The sequence below is a fragment of the Bombus huntii genome, chromosome 3 (genome assembly GCF_024542735.1).
Source record: "Bombus huntii isolate Logan2020A chromosome 3, iyBomHunt1.1, whole genome shotgun sequence".
Classification (NCBI taxonomy): domain Eukaryota; kingdom Metazoa; phylum Arthropoda; class Insecta; order Hymenoptera; family Apidae; genus Bombus; species Bombus huntii.
In genome coordinates, this window is record NC_066240.1 from 15559399 (window position 1) to 15583011 (window position 23613).

The following is a 23613-nucleotide window of genomic DNA, read 5'->3' on the forward strand; positions in this document are numbered from 1 at the left end:
AGTCACTTAGTTAGTCTTTGGACGAAGGATAGTTAGTCCCTAGGATGCTACACAGAGTAGGAAGAGGGGGAGGAGGGTGGATACAACGAAGACTTAACGCATAATGGGGGGCCTTATGTAACGTGAAACATATAATTCCGTGGCACTCTCGTTACTCTCAGGTAACACTATCATTTATTTAAGCATCGACGTTCATTGCGTCGTTTGCAAACCTTAAGCTTACATTTCTCTCTGGCGCAGGCGGATCCGTATCGATAATATATCACGCTAAAAAACCATATTTGTAGTGCGAGCTAATAACGTTCTTGATTTACATAAAAAATTCGCTTGGTGTAACGCCACTTTGAGATAAATGGCAAAATACCTGTAACCTCAGTTTTTATTCTGAACAACTAGGAAAATATAAAATAGTTACCTAGTGAAAATATTTTTACTCGAATTTTAATAATTTTTGCATAAACAAACAACTTGTTGCCAGTAGCAATGGACGTAACACGGTGATAAGCGAATAGAATAAAGCTTAGGGAAATAAAACTTGTTAAAAATATTCACTCGTCTTGTTTGAAGTAATACATTTAAGAAAATGTACGTGCTTGTGCATGCGTCAGAAGAAAAGCTTGTACGTATGCTTCATCGTGATGAAAGAATTAGTGCAGCAATTTGTACATAAATTTAACGACTAGTATGAAGATAATATTAAGTGCATATTCATCGAGGTAAATATGGTTAAAATAGCCCAGGGATCAGACCAACGCAAAGTTAAAACTCCTCTCCTGAATTTTACTTCGGGCTAGGTACACGCACAAGTACTTGCATTAACTGTGTAAATAGCTACTTCAGTTTTAAGTGGTTGGATAAGAATTAGTGTTTTAACGCTAGAAAGAGGCAAAGAGAAAGAAACGAAAGTGGTATCTCGAGTGACACCAACTGGATTTTCGCTACTTTTTTCAAGTATTTGATGAATCTCTTTTTCTCTTCATAGTTCCGATAAATGAAAAGATATAACCGGTTTTAGAATAATCAAGTCTCGTGGGTAAGCAAAAGGAACAAACGCGTGTACTAAATTAAATATAAATCTACCAATTATTACGATTGGGAAGCAATAAAGTTACGCTACCTGCAAATGACCAAATTATAGAATAATTTGAAAATTGTAGAAAGCGATGGTTTATTGAGCAATAAGCAAAATTTATGTAGATCACAAAAATGACAATATCTCGGATTATATGAAAGTTATAAACCATAAATCTTTACGCTCGATTTGTGACCATTTTTCGCCAGCGACATGCTTCCGTGATAATTCGTGAAAGTCTCGAGAAAGTTACGAGAAATTAGAGGAAAATCGTTTTGCGGCCAGAATCTTTCGTTCGACTACACGCATCACTGATTATTAATTTCAAGCCTCTCACGACTTACGGTGCTTCCAGATAAGGCTATCGGGCCTTTGTAACTGTTTAATGTATACGATGATTAAATAGAATTATGAACCAATAGAGAATAATCAAATTCTTGATGCGCAGCCCACGCATAGTTATTTTCGATTTAGCTTCGTGCCACGTAATTTGAATCGCTAATTCAATAAAATACCCAGATTACGTCAGATTTTGGTAACTACCGGAAACGACGAGGATGGTGAACAGGACTTTCAAATAATATTATTAGTAGCCCTGTAAGTATTTATGATAATGAGACATGCCAAAATATGCAAAATGGATATTGTATTTTAAATTGCACTAAAGTATCGTTATTATTTCTAAATGAAATGTTAAATGAAACACGTAATTACAGCATCTGACTTGCGAGAAACTGTAGGTAAATCTTAACAATTGATCTCGGAATACTAAACATTAAGCAAAAAATTAAGCAAACTGAAGGATTTGCATTGAGAAGATTTCATTTGGCCAACTTTCTCCTTTAATTTGCATTTTTATGACTTTATATGAATTTTTTATGATAAAAGAGATATCGTCCATTGTGGCCAGATACGCAACAGACAACGTTAATTATATAAAAATATTACGAATTTTTCAAACAGCTCAACGATAATGGATTATTCTTACGAACAACCGAATATACTTTAGCAATTCACTTTCGAGTAAGTAATCGAAGCTCGGATTCGTCAAACCAAGTTATATAGCATGACGAAGAGAACCACGAACTGACGATATGGTGTAATATCGAAACCATAAAGATTCGCGCGATTTGATCAGCGGTATAGAAATTGTGGAGTACGGGCCGAAAGGAGCGTTTCACGTGGCAAAAAGAAGAGACCTGATTTGACAGTCATCGGTGTGGGAAACACGTCGACTTTGAGGCTAACGAAGCTGCAGGCGTGTGTACACATAAAGTCGATGTCGAGAGTTCACGAACCATGAAGTAGAGGAGGAAGAAAAGAAGACGAGGACGAGAAAAGGTGGTGGTGGCGGAGAGGAGGCGATGGAGGACACAACGTAGACGAAGAAGAAACCGGGGAGGCAGAGGACGTTCCGAAGGTAAGAGGAAAAGAGAAGAACCGGCGCCACTCTTCGAAACGGAGCCTTGTCCTCGTCTTCATGGTGTGCAGGCTCGCGCGCCAACTCGCGGGGGTAAACAGACGAAATTATATCGAAGAAAAATTACCCCGAGATAATAGTGATTAATGATCTGCTGCCACGCGCGTGTGCGTGGACAGGATTGTGTGCGTGCTTGTCGGTACGTTGATGCCCGGTAAAATATGATACTTGGTAAACTCTGCACCGTTCGCCTTCCTTCTCTATTGCTCTTCCTGTCTTTTCCATTGGCAAACTGGCTTGCCATCTACCGTCCAGTTTGGCGACAGCGTACGAAGGCCGTGGAACGAACAAGAAGAAGAGGGAGTGGAGGAATTGGCAGAGAGCAATCTTCTCTAATTAACACATTAAGACTAATCAGAGCCAGTTGGGTTATTCCTGTTCGAGGGCCCACTCGCCTAGATTTAACGTTCCACCTAAATTAATTCTAATTATTACCATGCCCGTTGCGAGCCGTATATTGGGATCGACGTCGTCGTTTCGCTGGTCGAAAACGCCGCAACTGGCCTGACATTAATCTTCTTTGTCTGTGAACATTTTGTTTCGAAAACAACCCGGTTCTCTCTTCGATCTTAAACGCTTCGCCTCTGTATATTTTTCATCTTATCTCACACAATAATTACTCAATTTTGCTTCAAAATGACTGTTTTAATCTATATCTCTTTTGTCTTTTCTGATTCTTTTTTTTTTTTTTACGTTTTAATCCGTACTATTGGATCTATATGGATTATATTATAAGAGTGTAAAAATCAAAGCAATGAAAGAAATAAACGTTTGAACACAGATCTAGCTTGATTTCGTACGCGAAAGCTAAGTACTCGTGATAATTAATAATCGTCGGAAGATCCTTTCTACACACGAACGAGTTTCCGAGAGACCCTCGTGGACGAGCATAATAGCGACCATACGAAAAAATGAGAGCTGAAGATCACCGTCGAGATCTGACCCGAGATAGCTGGACGGGCCTTATACATTCGAGCGTGCCAGAGGAGCGAGTATATCTCTACCTATGTAAAACACGTGCCCAGAAAATATTTAAACCAGTTCCCTCCACATGTCCCCTCTCTTAAACCTTTTTTCTTCCGTCACAATGTACGTACGATGGATCAGTCATTGTCATTGACAATTCAGCCGCGGAACGTTTGTTTTTATCACACCAAACCACATCTCTCTTTCCTTTTGCGGCTACCTATCTTTTATCGCGGAATTGTCTTGTCAATACTAACAAGATATAAACAAAATAAAAAATAATAAATTGCTTCATATAAATTAGAGATACTTACACACACACACACACACACACACAAAATACTATTTGTGATTATTTTCTAAAGCTTATAGATATTCTTAACCATTGAATTTGTCTTTCATATTTAACTTTAAGTCAGGTCAAATAATTCTATTTTAAATAAATTATCATTTAAATAGTGGTAAAACTAAATAATGAAATTACGTTTAAGTACGCGAAAAACAAGATTGATACAGAGGGATATTATTCTTTACATTATCTGATTTTCACTAATATTTATATAGACGGTATTTTCCTAAATAAAATAATAGTATTCTTCATCTATCAAATTATAAAATAATTATATAATATTTTAAACTTTATCGAATAATACTGTGCAAAGGTAACATAAAAAATTTGAGAAATATTTTTGACTCACCAAAATCTCCGACACACCACCATTGATACAAATATCTTTCGCCAAGTTTTTCAAATCGATCTTCTTCTTTACAACAGCAAAGGCAGCTCACACCACACACTAGCAATATAGTATAAAAGTTAATTAGGTTAAATATACGATTGTCACTCGAGTACTGATTAAATTTAATCATGAATGATCTCATTAATATTCCGCAGGTGATTGATACAATTCGTATGATTATGCAGCAACCTACGTGTCATTTACAATAGATATCTTTCATAATTAACGGTGTCAGTCTGACGAAAGAGATTCTTTTTGTGATCACAATCTACGGGTGGTATAATGGAAGACTGATTATCCGAGCATCTTTCAAGTGTACGTTCAATGACCCAATAGCTAATAATCAATGTATAAGAAAAACATTCTTTTTGTAAATAAATTATATCGTTAATGCATTACTTTCAATGCATATATTCAATATTTATCTTGAGATATCGATAAGCCGATTCGATTTACCGTCTCAATAATTCGAATAAAAGTTTAGAATTGATATTGATAATGAAAATGATGTAAGAGAATATTGAAACTCAGAATTGGTAATATAAAAGATAAAATATAAAATAATAATGAAAATTGAGGAGAATAATAGAAGAAAACGTATTATTGCAAAACATAAAAAAAATTAATATAGCGAATATTAGAACACATAAATTATCCTATTAATATTAATAGGACATAGTAATTAGTAGATTTAATAAATAATCATAAAAGGATTAATAATAATATGAAATTACAATATAGTAGAAATGTAAAAGAAGAATACAAAACATAATTGCAGTGACAAGTTAGCTTGAATTTCAGAAACATTATTGTTAAGAATTTGGCGAAAAGTACAAATTACATTTGGCCGCATTCTTTTTATCTCTAAATACCTCTTAGCTTGTTTCTGGCGCACCTGACATTGATCATTTCGTGGAAAGAGCAGATATTTGCTCACTGAAATCATTGACCTGTTTGTTTACGTGTACGATCGTTCGTGTGCAACTATATCGAATAACAAAACATTTACACACGGGCAGCTTATCGGTATTACGCCAAAATTGTGTGATCGCGAAGCTGTTCTAAAAATTTTATGTATTATTTTTTACGAAATTCATACATTTGAATATGTTTCTAAACCAGTTAGTATAATTAGATATTTATGCAAATGTGAACAACTCTACATACGGTTAGAACAAGCAATATTTGATACCTTATAAGAAATATTATATTAGTTTTGTTTCATGTAATTATGTTTGCTATCCAAAAGGCATGCAACGATCTAATACGTATCTTTTGATGCACTGCATATTGTTGTACAACCTGACAATACGTATATATAAATATATATATAACTCATATTTTATAAAATTACGTTTATTCGACCACAAATGATAACTCTTTATTACATATACCCATTGATACTTAAGTGACTACTGTCTTATTTATTATTTATTCATTCTTTATAATGTTATTTATTATTTTCTGCTTTCCCGTATAAAGTTTTAATAACAAATGTAACAAACATTAAACAAGAATTACTTAGTAATCGGTTACGTATATCTCGTGCTATACTATTTCATTCGTTTCCCGCTATTTTCTGTCTTTCGTCTATTCACCATTGCATACTTTTTCAGTACAAACAGTAACAAAGTTTACTTATATTTGGAACACTTCGTTTTTATTGACATGGATACGTACTCACTTGGTTCGATGATTGTGTATTATAAATCACTTTGACATTCACTGGCAATTAATATTTTAACTTCGTTCGTTATCAGTAACGATAAAACCAAAAGCACGTACCGAACACTATTACACGATTCAAATCGATCTATGAACGTCGTACATGGTATAATTTTCTGTACCCAACTTAACAATTATTGGGTCGCCACCTGCGATAGTGTATCGCGCGCCATCTACCGGAAACATTATCAACTAGTTTCATGCATAGAAACCTGTATGCACTTTCGTATTTACCACATGCGCAATTTATGGTTAAGGACAAAAAATGTCGTTTTACAATTAGTGAATTTAAAAGTTTAAACGATCGATACTTGTTGCTTTATAGTGTTAGAAGTTCAAGTATTAAGGTATTTATGCAATGTGAAGCCTGGAGAGTATCTTATACCTTAAAATATATTTATCTGTACGTATTAACTTTTTGTTATGATTATTCATACGTATGTATATTTTTATGCAAGAGAATATCGTTTGTAATTTAAAATTCGAACAACACGTACCTTTTCTAGATTTAACGTCACGTTGCAGAGTACAGAAAAATAGAATTTGGAATTTGTAAGGATATCACAACGAAATGTGAGTAAAAACTTTACACAATAATCGAATGTCAAAGAAAAGAGGTGCGTGTGGTATATATGTATATGTGTGTGTGCGTTATATGTACAGAATGTCTATAACAAATGTTTGGTTATGATTTATCTTTTACAATACATCTTTCTCTGTTTAAAGTATCGAAGCCTCCAAAATATGAATTATTATAAGATTTATTACATAATTTTTTAACAAATAAGTTTCTAAGAATAATATCTACCATATTAATACACTATTTAATCAAGTGAAAAAGCAATAATTGTTTAATAGGCAAAGATACTTGATCTGTTCATTCAGATATTAAAAACGATTCTTTCCTCCAATGTTATATTTCATTATTTATATTCATTCTTGCTTGTACCTTACTAAATTGACATCCAAATTTTTTCAAATACAAAAAGTATGTCACATTCTGTCTCAAAAGCTTTCTCAGATTCATTGTTTATTATAAAACACTGGAGTTTGATGTAGATTATGAACATTGAACTTCATTTTTTCTCTAAAAATAATATAATTTTTTCAAATTTAACATAAACAATAATTACCCTGAAACTTCTAACCGACAGGGTGTATATACCTGATTTTTTGTGCATGTCTAGAAAGTGCATAAATAGCGTACACTAAATAAACATAGAAAACTATTAAAAACCTTTCTGAAAGCTATTTCTTTCAATAACAGCTATTCGTTTCCGGCTTTCTAAAGCTCTCGGATATAACAAGAACCGGTGACATTTCTGAATAATTCCTTGAAACTGCACGGAATGGTAGCCAGCCATTAAGAGCTAGGACGCGAAAGACGTTTTACCCGGATAAATATTTGAAACGTTCTCTGACAGTCTTGAGAGGTTCATTACGGGGGATTACACAACTCATATCGAGGACTTAGAATTCTCCTTTCGCGCGAGAAGACATGATCACAGTCTTTGCAAACTGATTCGAGCGTAGGAAATTAGTTCGCTGAGCTTTCATTCTTGAATTCTCAATACTCTTCTCGTAGGTAATTATTCCTTCGTGAAATGGCCTTTTTCGAAAATGAATGCTCTGTGTTCATTTCGTTTTATTGCTGCCTTTCTGATATGCTTATGAAATATTCAACCATTGGATATTATATCATTAATGAATGTGAATCAAGATTCCTGCATCGTTTTCTCAATTTAAAATGGCGACTTTTTATTATATATATATATATATATATATATATATATATATATATATAGTATACAACTAATTGCTCTGCTACATATTTTATTTTTCTCTCAGTAAGTTCTCAAACTGTCAAATATTAATATGAATGGTGTGTTTGAGTGTCTTTTTATAAAAAATGAATTAACGAAATCATCAGTTTTATGTGTCTGATTGGAAGGCAGATTTAAAATCATGTCAACTCAGTGAAAGGAAAATTAATTTTGTCATTCATGTAATGTGTGTAATTTCACTGAATACGCTAAATTTTTATGCTATTACACACGTCCATAATTCACATAAGCATTAAAGTAATATCACAAGAAGGAAACGACAGTAAACAAAACAAATGATACCGTACAAGTGACTAAAACAATACGTATTTCCCATTTTAAAGAAGTCACCAGAAATTCTACTCTGTTCTCCATATTATAAAGTATGTTTTCAATTTAAACAACCCTGCAAGCATGTTAACGTAATATCGTCCAGTAGAGACGTCCAAAAGTCTCATCATTACGCGATTCTCGATGCGCAGTGAATATTCAATGGCCAACTAAAAAATATCCATTGCCTCGGCGCACGTTGCCGTGCATGGCGTACAATTTTTCATTTCTCAAGACGTTGATATGCATACTGATTACTTGTGTACACGAAAAACCTTTGAGAGTATGCGAATGTACGTCTATATATGTGTGTAACGTGGATTTCGAATTCGGCTCAGCTAATATTAGCATCGACGAACGCTATAGAACAACACTATTCTTCGGATAATAGGCATTTAAGGCTTAATGTATGCATTGAAAACTATTAGGTATTCAAATACTCGGATTGCGTTACGTTATACTATAATATCCGACTTCCTCCAATACATCTACCAAATTGCCACCATTATCGTTATTATATCTTATTTATTAGCCACGATGGCCTTAATCCATCCTAAATGGTATCGGTACAGACATTCGTGAACTACGATCTTTCCGACTGAGCAGAAGCTAGTCGTTTTCAAGTACATACATATGTTATTTTCAGTACAAGAAATTTACGTTAAAATTCGAAGAATGAAATTTTAATTGACATCTTCTACTTCTCAATCTTATTCCAACCTAATGTTTTATTCATATAGTAAATTAGGTATATAAGATATACCTTATCAAAAGTAATAATTTTAAACGAAATAAGTGGGTACCCGCTTGAAAGTAATTTAAATAAAATATTTTGACGCTTTTTTCAAAAATATTCAACAATAAATTTAAAAATCTCGAAATCGCTACCATGTTTCTACTATGATGTACGGGTGATGCTTCGAAAATATACCTCGGTAAGTTTTATAAACTATCCAAAAATACTACAGACAAATAATAGCTATCATTTACAATTTTGAACATAATTTTCTTTAAATTTTTCTGAATCTTCAAAGATGAATAATGTCTAAAACAATATATATATATATATATATATATATATATATATATATATATATATAGTTTAACATTTCATTCAGCATCAGAGACAAGTTACATACTATGAACCTTCACAGATTCTAAACTTCGGTCGGAGAGAAGAAAATAAAACATCGATTTTTATTATCGAATTTTTATCTAATACGTAACACAGCGATGATTTTAATTAACACACACAAGCCAGAAAAAGAACTATACGAAACTCTAATACGAAGGTCGTTGATTGTTGCGAAGGCCTTCGGTTCGGAGAGGTCCGATTCGATTCGCTGTTACAAAACTCGTTACACGACGGCCGGTGTACCGAGGCTTCTTACAAGACAGTGGCCGTGCTCGACGCTGAAGAAGGCGTCTCGCTTCATTAGCGATAAGCCCTTTTTCCTCTTCATTGCCGTACCGACGAGTTTTTCTACTCTACTCGTTTTTGACTTCACCCGCCTCGCGACTTTATGGACCTATGCGCATTCCTTGTTGATCGTTTCAAACCAGATGCGGTACTGTCATTAAGGATAAATCATATCTGAAGGATGTACGCTCGAATGTTTGCAATGACTGTAATACACTTACACGATCTCGTTACTTAAAACCTTCCATAATTCCGTGCTACGTTTCAACCTTTCAGATTACTTCGTGGTTCATTTACGAACCGCTGCAAATTCGAAACACTCTTCCGCAACACTTAATGTTTTTTTCCTTCTTCCTTTGAGCAAAATCTTCAGCGTAGGAAACTCAGAGTAGTTTAAAAAAATCTAGAAAAAAAGAAAATTTGATAGCTAATGGCAGTTAACATCTATTTCAGTATAAAGAAAATTATTTGTCTAGCAAGTATATAATTCTTTGAAATTAGAGATCGAAAGTTAAAGTACAAGTTTTAATACACATTCACAATTATAAATATCTTTTTTTTACAAAAAATTTCGTACATATATTTTAATAATAATAACAATAATAATAACAATAATTTGTGTAGCTCTCATATATTTATTTATTTTCAGGTTACGATAGTCCTAAACTAGTCTTTTCAATAATATACACACGTATACACGAGACATCAGATATCTTATATAACCAAGGGGAAAAAGAAAGGTCGTCTTAAATCGTGGAGTCACATCAGGCAGATCTCGAGCAACAAAGAAATTGTGGCTCTCGGTAAGTGTGTCGAGTGGTGTCGGGGCAGTCAAACGGAGCCTCCGGGCTGTCCGGCAATTAATTTCGCGGGGTTTCGGCGAACGGGCCAGAAGAATCGTCCGAGGGATTCCTGAAACCGAGAACCGATATCGGATCTGGCCCTTTTCTCGAAGCCGCTCTTTTCCGCCCGATGCCGATCTAATTAATAACGGATCGGCGCCTGATCCCTTGCCCCCTGTCCAACTCCTTCCATCGTTCTTTCTCTCTCTTTCTGTTTCGCCAGCCCCTTCTGGCTACAACTGGCTCACACAGAGCTCCGAAGCTGAGTCCCGTTCACCGGTCGGCCGCCGGTTCGATTTAAATTGAAACGTTCGAAACAAAGGAACGGAGTGGAGAGCGCGCGAAATTAAACAACCTGCAATATCTCGGGGCTGACTATGCCACCCTACAAAGGCGCGTTCACACCCGATTAGGCACAAGGTCCACATGCTATGGCTACGGAGTGGCAGGATGGGGCGTTTGCTCGGATCTATCTATCGGTAACGCAGGAATGTCTAATAACGAACGTATCTCTCGCTCCGACGAACCACTTCGTGCATCGGGACTCGAATTCGCTAAAGGAGATAGGGATTGTACCAACCTTTCCAGAGGCAAAAATGTGGGTTTCCGAATTTCACGATTGTTCATGGTATACGTATACTTCGATAAGTATAGCAAAGTAAGGTTTTGATTATTTGAGTCACCAGAGCTTCGATATCGACATTAAAATTCAACGTTGTATTTTGCATAGAATAATCAAACTTGTTCCTTATGCAACTTATGTATCAATCTTTGATATAATAACGAAATTATATAATAGAATGTAACAACGAATGAAAAAATATTGGTGTAATTTATGGCTGGGAAGGAAAGGTATCAAAAAACGAAAAAATAAGAGTGAGAGGAGCGTTATTTGCAATGGAGATTAGTTTTCCACATGTCGTTGGTATAATAGAATAGGTTGCTCTGATAAAGTTATAGACAGGATGTTGCCAATTACATTGTTTAATGGTTGTACTATAATGATGAAACAAACATCTGTCGAGGTCGGTTTCGGTAATTACTGGCCAATTTCGTCCATTATTCGGCGTAGCAGGACTAAGTGGGCAACGAAGCGTGCACCGGTTTCTACAGATTTGAATGTAATTAGTGCCTCGAACTGTTCGCGATACCATCTTCGGAACTAACACGATCTTTTTCATTTATAGATTCTATAGTCTATAATACCCTGAGCGTTATTACGGCCTTTCGCGAAGCGGAAACAAATTGCACACCTCTCGACGATTAATTGTATCAACCGGAGCAATGCCGAGTTCGGGGAAATTAAAGTTAACTTCGCAATCAATCTGGAAAAACGCGTCCTTCGTTGGCCGTAACTTTGTATAAAGAAAGTCGTTCTGTGAGGCAGTGGTGGTAAGAGAAACCGAGGGTCGGAGAATGAAAGGAAGCCGTGGGGTGGGTTAGATTCCGGGGGTTGAGTTTTTAATCCGGCAAGCCGCCCCCGTGTAATCGTTCCGTTTTTAAATTAAAGAAATAAAGGAAAAGATCCTCGCGCTGAAAAGCTCGAGGCGACGGCGGAACTCATTTGCACTTAAAAAAATGACGAGCCATAAAACTAACACCTGGAGAACGCAGAGAATTAACGACGAGGAGAGAGAGAGAGAGAGAGAGGCTGAAGAGGAGACAGAGGCAAGTAGGCTGACGAAGGAATTTTAAGAGGGGCAAGCGTTAATAAATGAACGCTTGCTTTATCGGCCGGAAACGATTCTGATCCTAACCATTTTCTCGTTTAAATCTTTAACGCTGTACGCGTCAGATTCTTTAATCGGATTTTTAATTGGTGCTATTTGCGCTACATTAAACTACCCCTCGACTTCTAAATACTTTCCATCTCGCTCTATATTTATTTTTATTATTGTATCCGACAATTTTCGACCATCTCCTTCATTCTTTGTATAAATTTCTTCGTTCCTCGACACCTGTATTCAACCAAGACTTATTGTGAAATCTTCGATCAATTGTGTAGCGATATATCGTTTAAACAGTAACACAAAACTTTGCAAATAGCTAGAATTTTATAAAACATTACAAAATGTTACAATACAAGTTAATCGTCGTATAATTGCACGAGTCGTGAAAACGTCGTCAGGATCGTTTTATCATGGAAGCAGCGGAAGAGAAAGAGACTCGATAGAACGCGGATTAGGAGCACGTTGAAAATCGGTAGCATGTAACCCCAACTCCCGTTCGTCGGTGACGAAACATCGCCGGAACATTGACGGTAGTAATAATCGCAATAATCACAATCGCACCAGGGCGCGAGCCAATTTGAATATGAATCCAAGTGCGAACAATGTCATCGCGAGGGTGGGTGGGGGATTGCAGGGGTTTATACGTGCCGTATCTCCCCCACAGATCGGCTCCTGCCCGGTACTTGCTAACTGTCCGGGACTGTTAGTTAGTTAACTGGCCCGCCACGATGACAGTCACGTACTAGAGAGAGCATTCGAATCCGGAACTCTCATCAGAATCAGCGCTCGCTACGTTTAACCCGATAATTAAACTCGCCGCCACCCTCTGGCTCGTTTCATCGGCAGAGAGAGAGATGGAAAGAGAGATTTCTCTTCAACCGTGACCCCCCTTCCCACTGGATTGTTCAACCCCGGACCGTTTCGACGAGGGAAATCGTGCGGTCCGGAATTTGCATTCGCAGATTTCGTTTTCATCGGCGAGCGGACGTGTTCGCGCCTCTAATCCGGATTATTTCTACGGTAGTCACTTCGCGTCACTTGTGATTCATTATTCCAGCGACCGACTCCACCGGGGATGACGGTTACACGGTGTCGATTATTCTCTGATTACGGCTGCATTAAGCCCGAAGTACGCGATCGTGTAAAATTGCCTCGGTACGTGGAACGGGAGATTAAAAGTTTTCGTATCATGAATCGCATTATCGATGAAATTTTACTTTTACTCCCTGTTGCCTGATGCAATTTTTTTTCTTTTTTTTTTTTTTTTTTGGTCTTCTACTAATTAAATGAACAATGGAAATCATATCTGAATATTTGCAGTGTAAAATATGTATTATCTTTGAGTAGAGAACAGTTTCTTTTTACCAATTTTAAATGTTATATTTTTATCTATAGTGGAAGGTATAAAAAATTACGATCGACACAGGATATAAGTAGTATATAATTTTCAATCTTCGAAACAGCAAAATCTAACTTTGTCGTTTGAGATTAGTTTCGGAATAAAGTGCACCACTTGAACGGGGTAAAGGACGAACAAAGTTATTTAAAACAGTTTACACTTGTTCCCCCGATAGAAGCATTCGTGGTAGTTTTAATAGGAAGTTGGAGAGGGTATCTTCCTCGAGTCGCGGAACAAAAAGCAGGTAGTCTATACGAGAAGCAAGCCCGTGGATCTATACCATAAAAGGGTCGCGTGGCTGAGAAACATTCGCGAATTGGGTGGTTAGACATCGCTAGGCAGTGGCGATAGTGGTGACTGGCCCCAACAATTACATCCGAATAAAAGCAAATAAAATCCTCCCCGAGGGGGAAGTCAGGGTGGAAGTCGTCTGAGTGGGATGGATGATTCGTCTAGTAGGAGGGAAGTCGGGGGTTAAAAACAAGGCTAGACCAAAATAATGGTTAGATCCGTCGTAGGAGATAGTTGCCAAGGGTAATGGAAAAGAAACCATTTAAAAATAGGACTTTAGGCAGCTGATTCGGCCGCGATTTCGTGACTGCCACCGTTATGCTAGCATTCACATGCTTTATGTGTTGTTCTTACGTGTTCTTACTCGCGTCAAGCAGACTTAATCCGTCGTATTCTTCGCTGGATTTTCGCTCGGTCGATCAAGGTAATTGTCCTCGAGATTTGTATCATTTTCGACACGTGAATACGAAAACTGTTTTCGAATCGGTGTTATAATCGAATAATTAATTTTGATGCAAACGTTCATTGATAAAGGAAAAGTCAAGATATATATTATTCTCTATAGATCGCTAGATATTTGGTAGATTTACAAAACTGATAGATTAATATTATATCTGCAAAAGGGTTGACTAAATCGCACCATGTTTCTAAAATTCTATTGGTTATTGGAATCCAATCTTTATTAAAATTACGTTTAACGCTACCATGTGTTGGGTAAGTTCTAAGATAGAAGAGTAACGTGAAAGCAGTCAGGTCAACAGGTTTCCATTTTCTGAAAGTTAAGGTAACGAATCTCGGGAAGAGGAATACAGGCAGCTTAATCAAATTCTCAAAGGCAGTCATGGATCGTAAAAACAAGTCATGGGCATCGAGTCGAGTAATGATAAGCGAGAGTAGATAAAGAACAGCTGACTACATCTGTCGGTGAGTGTACGAACTACCCAGTGGCCGGCACCCTTCCGTCCAGCGATTCAAGGGGTTGCTCGCCCTGGACCGTTCCTTCGGAGCTATCGTTTTTCCCTTTTCTTCCCGAGGAAACCGGCTGAATATAGGAGCTGGAGGAAACGAGAAAGGAGAAGGAAGGATCAGGGAGAAGGTTTAAACGTGCAAGAGAGAAAGATACGAAATATAGCTAACGTAGCGAAGGCTAGTTAGTATGCATAGTGCGGGAGTTGGCTGGGAATGAAACGTCAACCCGAGACTCGTCATGCTGGCCTCGTGCTTTCGTCCTTTCCAACGACTTTCGTCTCTACGGTTCCTCCGTTTCTATCCCTGCTCGATCAAGCTACCCTTTGCATGCGCTTTATCCGCAATGACATCAACACCGTCACGATTATTCCAATTGCCTGGTTTATTTTTAAATCCGCAAAAATGGAAACTTCGATGCTACATAGCATTTTAATATAAAACATTTTTTAAGTAACAAATAGAAGAACGTTGGCTACGTGTCTTTAGTCTATAATTTTGAATTGTCTATAACTTTTTTTTATTAATAATTGATATAGTAACATACGCGCTTTTTCATAATCGCTTTCATCATTTTCAATGGATTCAAGTACACTATTGTAACAGTTGTGTCTCAGACAGTATCTACTTTCGCAGATCTATAAATATATTCGGAAATAATTAAAAATACTTGTACTTTTCTTTTGTTGTTCCTACAGCTTTTTACTCTGTTACAATTTAAATTATCTCTCTAACAATTAAGAATTCAGATATCTTTTATTCTTAGAGGATAGATGGAATTTAATCTCCGAATAATAATTTTTATCGTAAATGATTTTCGATATCCCAGTGATTGATTGAAACGTTCACGCAAGAAATATTCTATGCATAGTAAGCGTCAAGATCTTCAAGGGTGTAATCGGCTTTTCGAAACACAGTGGCAGCAATTGCAAGAGATCCTCATCAATTGCGAAAGGGTTGGAAGGTCCCACGAAGACAAGGGTTCTGTGATCACTTGGCAGGATCAGCATTACGTTAGTACGCCAATTAGGGGTGAACGAGGGGTGAGAATAGCCCGCGGCTCCGGAAAGGGGTAAAGAACATCGCGATCCAGGCTGCAGGGCACTAGCTCACGCATCAGAGGGCAGTATCGCTCAAGTTAGTCGGTTAACAATGCTAATAATAACTAAGAGAGGTGGCGGGATACAAGCGTACCCTTTGCTTCCATTTGCAATGCTAGCAGAAAGCTTGTTCACTTTGTCGAAACATAAGAAAGTATCATAGTTTACTCTAACTAAATATACCTTTCTAACTGCATAAATAATCTGTTTGTTAAATAGTTTGATCAATTTAGATGTTATTTTACGTGTACTTACAAATTAACAAGTACGGATCAGCAATAACAACTTAATATTACGCTGAAACAGGAAGGACATGGAAACATTAAGGATTTAGCAATTTTCTCTGAATTGAAAGTCAGAAAATCAAAATGGACTTATCATACTTCTCTCTGTCGTTTTTCAAATAATTTACGGAGCATAATAAACTTATTCATATGACAAAATATCATTTATCATGACGAGCACGAAGCACAAAGCGTAATAACCCAGAAGCCATCCCATGACTCGTTTCCACTTTGTCTTTGAAGATGAAAAGATCCGTCTGGCTTCTGCGGAAGCTTCCGGCTGGAGTCTGCGAAAGGGGTTGATTCTTGGTCCCAATTAAACCTCATTCATACAAGGCTAATTATTATCCCCGCGGGTTATGCACGGGTACATACACGCGTATCGCGCCTAATTCGGCCAATCGGCACCCAGCGGCGGGTCGTTAGTCGCTTGTTTCGGGTATAATGGCGAGCTCGCGCTGCGAAGCGCATTACGATCGTGCATGATTTTACATAGTTCGGCTCTATTGTACCGCCATAATCACGTGATTTCGTTAGCGATCCTCGTTGTTCATTCTGCGCGCCACGTTTCTACGTACGCGCCAAAATTTCGAGTAATTTGCCATTATGTAAAGCGTTTTCATAGAATTATATAATTAGAATAATGAGGCAATTAAGCTGTAAAAATGGAGAAAATTTAGTACTATGAGAGAGCAATCATATTTCTTTTAAAGTAGAAAGAGAAGTGGTTCAATTATATAATTATGTAGTTGAAATTCTCTATAACTGATATATAAAAACATACAATTGTAAGGAGAAAAGACGAATCACGCTGATTAATAACATTTAAATCAACCTGACCTCAAAATATAATTGCAAATGTTTTTAATGATTACATAAGAAGCAAATAAGTCTAGAAAGAAAGCAAAGTAAAAATTGATAGAAGTTCTCTGAAGAAACAAACTTTTATTTATTCTTTACGAAATGTTGTATATTTTCGAGTATCTATATTCGCCTTTTTAAGGCAAAAGAAAAAGAAAAGTGTCATAATTTTCGCAGAAAGGGAGCGTTTTGCACACAAACGGTAATCCTTTCGGTGTTCTTCTTATGAATCACCTTTTAAGCCGGCAAAAGTGTGCGCGCACACCTAAGGAAGATCTCGTAGTACATCCGACTGTCCTCTTGGACACCCAAGGACTGATCTAGATGGGTGTTAGCGAGGGGAACATCGAATCGAAGTAGCAGGTGAAGGAACAGGAGAAAGGGACGAGATAAATTCAAATCCAGGACTCAGAAGTCCCGAACCGCAAATCACGTTCCGCTCCTATATACATCGAGGATCATCTCTCTTCGACGCTGACCAACCCCTTACACCGTTACACCCATAGCTGTCATCCCCTTACTTATCCAATGTCGACCAGAAGACGACCAAGACGCGTTCGAGACTCGATTTCAAAAGACACGCGAGATCTATCGCCCCCATCCGCATTCAAATCTACAATGACGTATCGTGAATAAAATGTTCTCCAACCATGAACGAAAATTTCGTTTCAAAGTCGTGGAATTAGTTTTATTTCTAATTCAATATGATAAACGAAGTGTCGTCCAAATACCGTCCAAAAGGTGTTAATCAAACTCGAATATAGAAGGTGTTGACAAAAATGACTTGTTAAGCTGCATATTCGTACCCAAAGGTGACTTACCTTAACTATACCTACGCGTCATATATCATTCCTTGGTGTTAAATTGTTCTGAACCGCGCAAACACAGCCAACATGCTCCAAAATAGCATTTTTATCGTACGCACTACGTTTTCCTCCGAATGATTTAAATGGTCATCTGCATTTCCATCTTCTCTACACGTACGCGCGATTACACGCACTCGCGCAAGCACGCGTGTCGAAAGGACAAACACAGGCAAAGAACATCGCACGGCGCGTACGTCATGACAAATTCGGAATAAACAAATGTGACAAGCCAGAATGGAAAATAACTCGGCTGACACAGATGGTCGTTGCTCGAGCAGGCAAGATACGTACGTGTATATGCATCGTATGCACGCGAATATGAAAGTAAGCAACGAACGACTGCAGTAACAGGTGCATCTGGCCTTTGCTTTTGACCGCGCAGAAGGATAAGGATGTCTGAAAAGAGTTTCCTTGGCGCGACCGCAGAATTTCTCTCACCGGAAGCGATATGAAATTATTCGGTATACCGTTACACGGTGACACGCAAACTTCCTTCTTTTCGATAAGAAAAAAGGAGGCAAAAGAGCGGAACAAGAAGAGGAAGAAGCTAAACTCGATGAAACAGGTTTCACGTGCGACTCGAACAATTCATTTGAAAATGCGCCCTCGGCTAGCAAGGAAATGGGAAGAGTCTCGCATAAGAATAAAACCGCGGAATAAATATTGGATGTTTCTGCTACTTTAAACGGTAACGGAGCACCCCGTGTATAAACAGAAGTAGGTATGCACATGCAGAAATCCATATACCATGGAGGGGGCGCAATATTTAGAGAGCACGGGAATCGAACGCTCGCACCGTCTGCTGTGCCATCAATATACATGATCTATGTATATACCGCTATACGTGTGTGCTGTCTTTCTGCGCGTGTCTGCGTACACGCATACGTATGTCTAAGGATACACGTATGGGCGCACATGCGCGCGCGATATCCGCGGTTACCAAAGTTACGCGAAGCTCCAGACGGAAACTGCCCCTCTCACCCCTGCCACCCTATTTCCAGAGGGTCGAATTTGCATACATACGACGTCACACACGACCCGCTTTAATATCTCCGGCCATGGCTGGAAATTAAGTCCCGAAACCCAAGCCGATGCACGCGGAACAATTGGACTAGCAAACGCCGCCATATTCGCGATTGCACTCGCTTCCGGTGTTTCGTGTCGTAAACGGGACTGCTAGAACGATCGGCGGTGGATGATAACGACACGGGAAATATCGTGGTTATCAATCGACCTTTGGTCCGATAAACGATTATTTGATAACGGGTTCTTCGTAATTTCGCGTTTCAAAGAGATCATTGAAGTTTCGAAGAAAATATATGTACGTAACTACGTGCGTGTGGTATAAAAGTTCTTTGCAGAAAACATGGAATCGAATTTACGATTTTGCTCACGATACGATTCATTATTTTCAGAAGCGAATTTTTTATTCATTAGCGATGAAAACATACCTATGTCTTTACGAGATACATACTTGGAAGATCCTTTAAGTTAAGAGCGTCGTATCGAGCGACGTTCCTTTTGCGCAATCGTACCGGTTCGATGGAAAAACGCAATCGTCCGCGTTCGCGGCAATTGTTAATGGACTCCCGCGGTACGAACGACCGATCTAGATTCTGGAATGTTCTCTCATGACCGTGACATTCTTTGCCGATGCGTATCTGCGTCACGATCTCGAAGCGCTCGCTGATCTCATCGAGGATACCGATCGTTTCTGTCCCTTGATGAACGATTTAGATATCAACATCGGCTCTCGGTGCGCGGGAAGATTGATTATCGCCACGGCTAATAATCCTACGGTCAAAGAGAAGATGTCAGTAGGAACCTGATTGAGCGTTTAGTCGTATAACGCACGTGGCTCCGTGCGGTTATTAAGTCGCTACGTGGCATTGGAAACAAAGACCGCGTTAATACATCATCCAATCAAACGATTGATCAAAAATTCAGTGAGCGATAGGCTAAGACCGCGGAGGCCGTGCGGTTGGGGACGATCAACAATGAGATTTCTAGACCAGTGACCAATATTTCTTGGTATTTCTTCTACGTACTACCAGCGAGTCCGTAAATCCTGTCGCCACTCACTGCGTCCTCGGTTCCACTCGGCGAGATCCTAAATACCAGGACAACGAAGAGAGGACCGCGGATCTCCAGCTGGGCCCCCGAAGGATCCCTTCGACCTGTGCGGCACACATGCGTAAATATAGTGGAACGTGTGTTCGTTGGTATAAGTGTGTGCACGCGTAGGAGACGTAGTCGACGTATAAAAGGCACATGGGGCCCCAATGGCTACCATCACTCGCTTTATAATTCGCATATTCCTTTCCCCTCGCGCCCTCTTTCCCTTATCTCTCGTCGGGATCTACCGAGGGCCAAGGAGAATCCTCCTTCCAACCTCCTTCCCTTCCACGAACGGTTCCTCTATCTTCCACCTCGGCCTCCTCTTTCACCTTTCGGCCTCCCTCTCCCTATCGACGTGTACACATCGTCGCGCTGCCCGTTGTTTCTAATAGACGATTTGAATTTTTGAATATATTTCGGCTCCCGGCTCCGCTTTGTCCCTACGATCCGTTCCCGTGTTCTACCTCCCGTTCGCTTCCCTTTCGGCTCCCTAACCCTCTCTCGCTCCACGTTTCACGTTATTATCTACTGTGCCGCTGCCGATAGAGAAACTGTCATCGTCTTTTCGGTGCTCGGGCGAACGAGAAAAGGAGTCAGAGCCTACGAAAGGAATGATTTTGAAATATTTGTCGCCAGGCATAAATTTGGTGGCGGCGGTCTTGCATACTTAAATATGGACCGGACCTTCCGTCTTTCTCCTTTCTACCTTTCTTCTTCTTCTTCTTCTTTCGCTGCTTCTATTTCTTTTTCATCTCCTTCTTTTTCTTCCACATGCTCAGCTCGTGCTCCAAGTTGCTGCTGACTCTTACCTCACCGCTTCTCTCCTTCCTCGTTTTTCCTCTTCTTCTTTTCGGGTCCCGACCTCCATTGTCTTCAGAGCGCTAATAAACTATCCCGGGGCCACCCCGTGCAGATACCCATTGTCGTTATTATTGTTCCTGCTCGCGAGTACGAGGAACGAATCGAGCAAGATTCGTCCCGCGCTCGTGCATTATGGAGTTTGAAATTTTCGATTGGTTGACAATCGGTTTGATCGATTTCCGTACCTTTCCTTCCTCCAGTATTCTACGTAACAACGCGTGCCGATAGAGATATCGATAGGAAGATAACAATTATTATTTAAGTGTCTTCTCGATCGAGATAATTAATCCTGAAATTTGATTCTTCTTGCGATATCGTTGTATAATTGAATTGTTGCGACGCAAGTTAAATAATAGAGAAGTAAGTTCTTCGACAAGAATCTCTCTCATCCTAATTCATCGATCATCATGCAATTAACGTTGTTATACCGGAAAGCCTGATCACCTCGGTCTCATTCCACTTCCAAGTAGTATCATCTCTATCAGCGCACACCGCTGTTATTTAATGAGTGACACAGCCGCGTACGCTACGCGGTTGGGGTTTCGCTATCGAGTCGTTGAAAGATTGCCGCAGATAGACAGAACATAAACGTCTTTCCAGTCGTGTAACTCCATTACATTATTTCAACGGGCGTATTGTGGAGATCGGCGGGTATCTGTAACCAGAGGTGTACGCCCGTGGTCGTTCTCGATCCCGACAATCTCATCGTGCACCTTAAGTATCCGGATAAGATTAAATCCCTAGACGACGTGGCCCCGACGCGACGTAACAGGCGTTCGCAATCCAGTCACACTTAAAAAGGACGCGCCGCTAACGTTATATCCAGCCGCGTCAGAGCCTTCGAGGGAATCCGGAAAATTAAGATTACCAGATAAGGTCGGCTTAAATCCAGCCCTGTTGCCGCTACGACTTCATTTCGAATATACGCTGGCTGCCGACCGCACGCAACGTCGTAATGATAATCGTGTAACGCTCGCAACGCTGATAACGGGCCACGGTATCAGGGAAAAGCGGTATCCGTGATGCTGAGGATCGTGGTTAGAGGGAATGAACAGGAGCGAAAGCCAAGGAACGACATAGGAGTAAAACGGGAGCCGAGTGTAGCAGCACGCAAACTTCTCTCTACATTGGCCTCAAAATAAAAAGGATGCCGGGTGTAATATGAGAATCTCGTATAGTAGTGGCTAAGATCTAATCTGCTGTGTCTGTCCACGGGGGGAAACACTAGACACAGAGGGAACACCAGCGGACAGGCGGATGGGCCCCTACCAAACAAGAATCTCGAGCTACCTTCTTGGAACAAGGAGTCTCGCGGATCTTTCGAGGTCAGCATCCTCGAAATATTACAAAATTTCGCCTGTCCGTGTCGATACGTTCGACCGTGACTCTCTCTACTTTTTAACGACTTTGTTTCACGCGGTTTGACGCATGAAAAAGGGTTGGATTTAACGCGAATGCGAATTGTCATCGGCATTGAACAAGAGTTCCTTTCTAGCGATGCGATATTTATTAATCGTTCTTCGCGATATTTTTGATATTTTACGATCTAATGCGTAACCGTATTTAATTCAGAAGCAACGTTATATTTTATTTGCGATCTTTCACATTCAATTTATTTTAGCGAATTCCACGTTATTTTGCTGCTCGATATAGACGACTCGAAGAACGACACGTGTAAGCAATGATCGTTGATCTTTATCCCAAAATTTCATGAATATACAAAAAAGATAGTAATTGATTTATCTGGCCATAAAACAGACGAATTCCACACAATTTAATTTACGTAGGAATTACTGGAATTATCTACTCGACTGAGACAGCAAATTTATTCATGAACCAGGTCGTTCGCTTCCCAAATGTCGCATTGCTTCCTCCGCTACAAATAAATTCTTAAACTGGCGTCTTCCGTTCGTGGACAATTAGGCAACCGATGACAAACCTCGAACAGCAGGCAAGCGTTTCTTCAACTTTCACTGGAATCCGTTCTTACGAAACGTATTTCCTCGTTCTAACAATTCATTCCAATATCACAATATATTGTCTAATAAATTTTACGAAAACTAATTTAAACAATGACTTGACGAGTATACTTGGAATCTTTATTAAAAGAAAGAGTCGTAGTCTCGATGGAACGACGATATTATTTTTAGAAAAGAGTGTTTAGAATTTCGTCAGGGTCCTTGAAGGAGAGCTAGAAATAGTAAAAGAAAAGGTGGCAGCGTCGGCGGGCGATTAAGCAAATAAGAATCGTTTCGATTAGCATATTTGGTTGGCCGGCTGGCCATCGAGGCGCAACGGATCGTAAAGGAGACGAGTTGGCTGACATTGCGCGGGGTGTGCTTGTAAGGTGCCAAGGGGGATGAATGGAAACAAAAGACCGATCGGTATCAACGCGCACGCGGTTCTCGTCACGGTTTCTGGCTGACCCTTTCCGAACAACGACGAAGCAGCCTGCGTGGCGGTCCTTCGATCTTTATCTGCCATGTGGATTGCGACGAAATTTCATGAAAGCACGATCAGCTCCTTTATCACCGACAAAATTCATTAAATCGATCGATTTTCTACCATCGTTTCTACTCTAAAGCAATTTATTCACTCTCTTCGATCATTTTATTCCTATGAAAATAAAATCTTATCAAAATTTACGTATTTTTCTAATTAATTAAATTATTCAATTGGACAAGCTTTCGCAGACATATTCGCAAATCGCAATGCCTTGCGCATTTCTCAATCTAGTCG

General features: G+C 39.1%; 1 protein-coding gene across 2 annotated transcripts in view; it reads left to right on the forward strand.

Annotated features, from left to right (window-relative positions):
• Positions 1-6200: 6200 nt before the first annotated feature.
• LOC126864179 (transcriptional regulator Myc-2-like) overlaps positions 6201-23613 on the forward strand; it is a 214771-nt gene continuing 197358 nt past the window's right edge. For both annotated transcript variants that reach the window (XR_007689085.1, XR_007689086.1), the window contains exons 1-2: positions 6201-6386; positions 6490-6556. The gene's annotated coding sequence lies outside the window, so the exon portion shown is untranslated. The remainder of the gene's footprint in view (positions 6387-6489; positions 6557-23613) is intronic.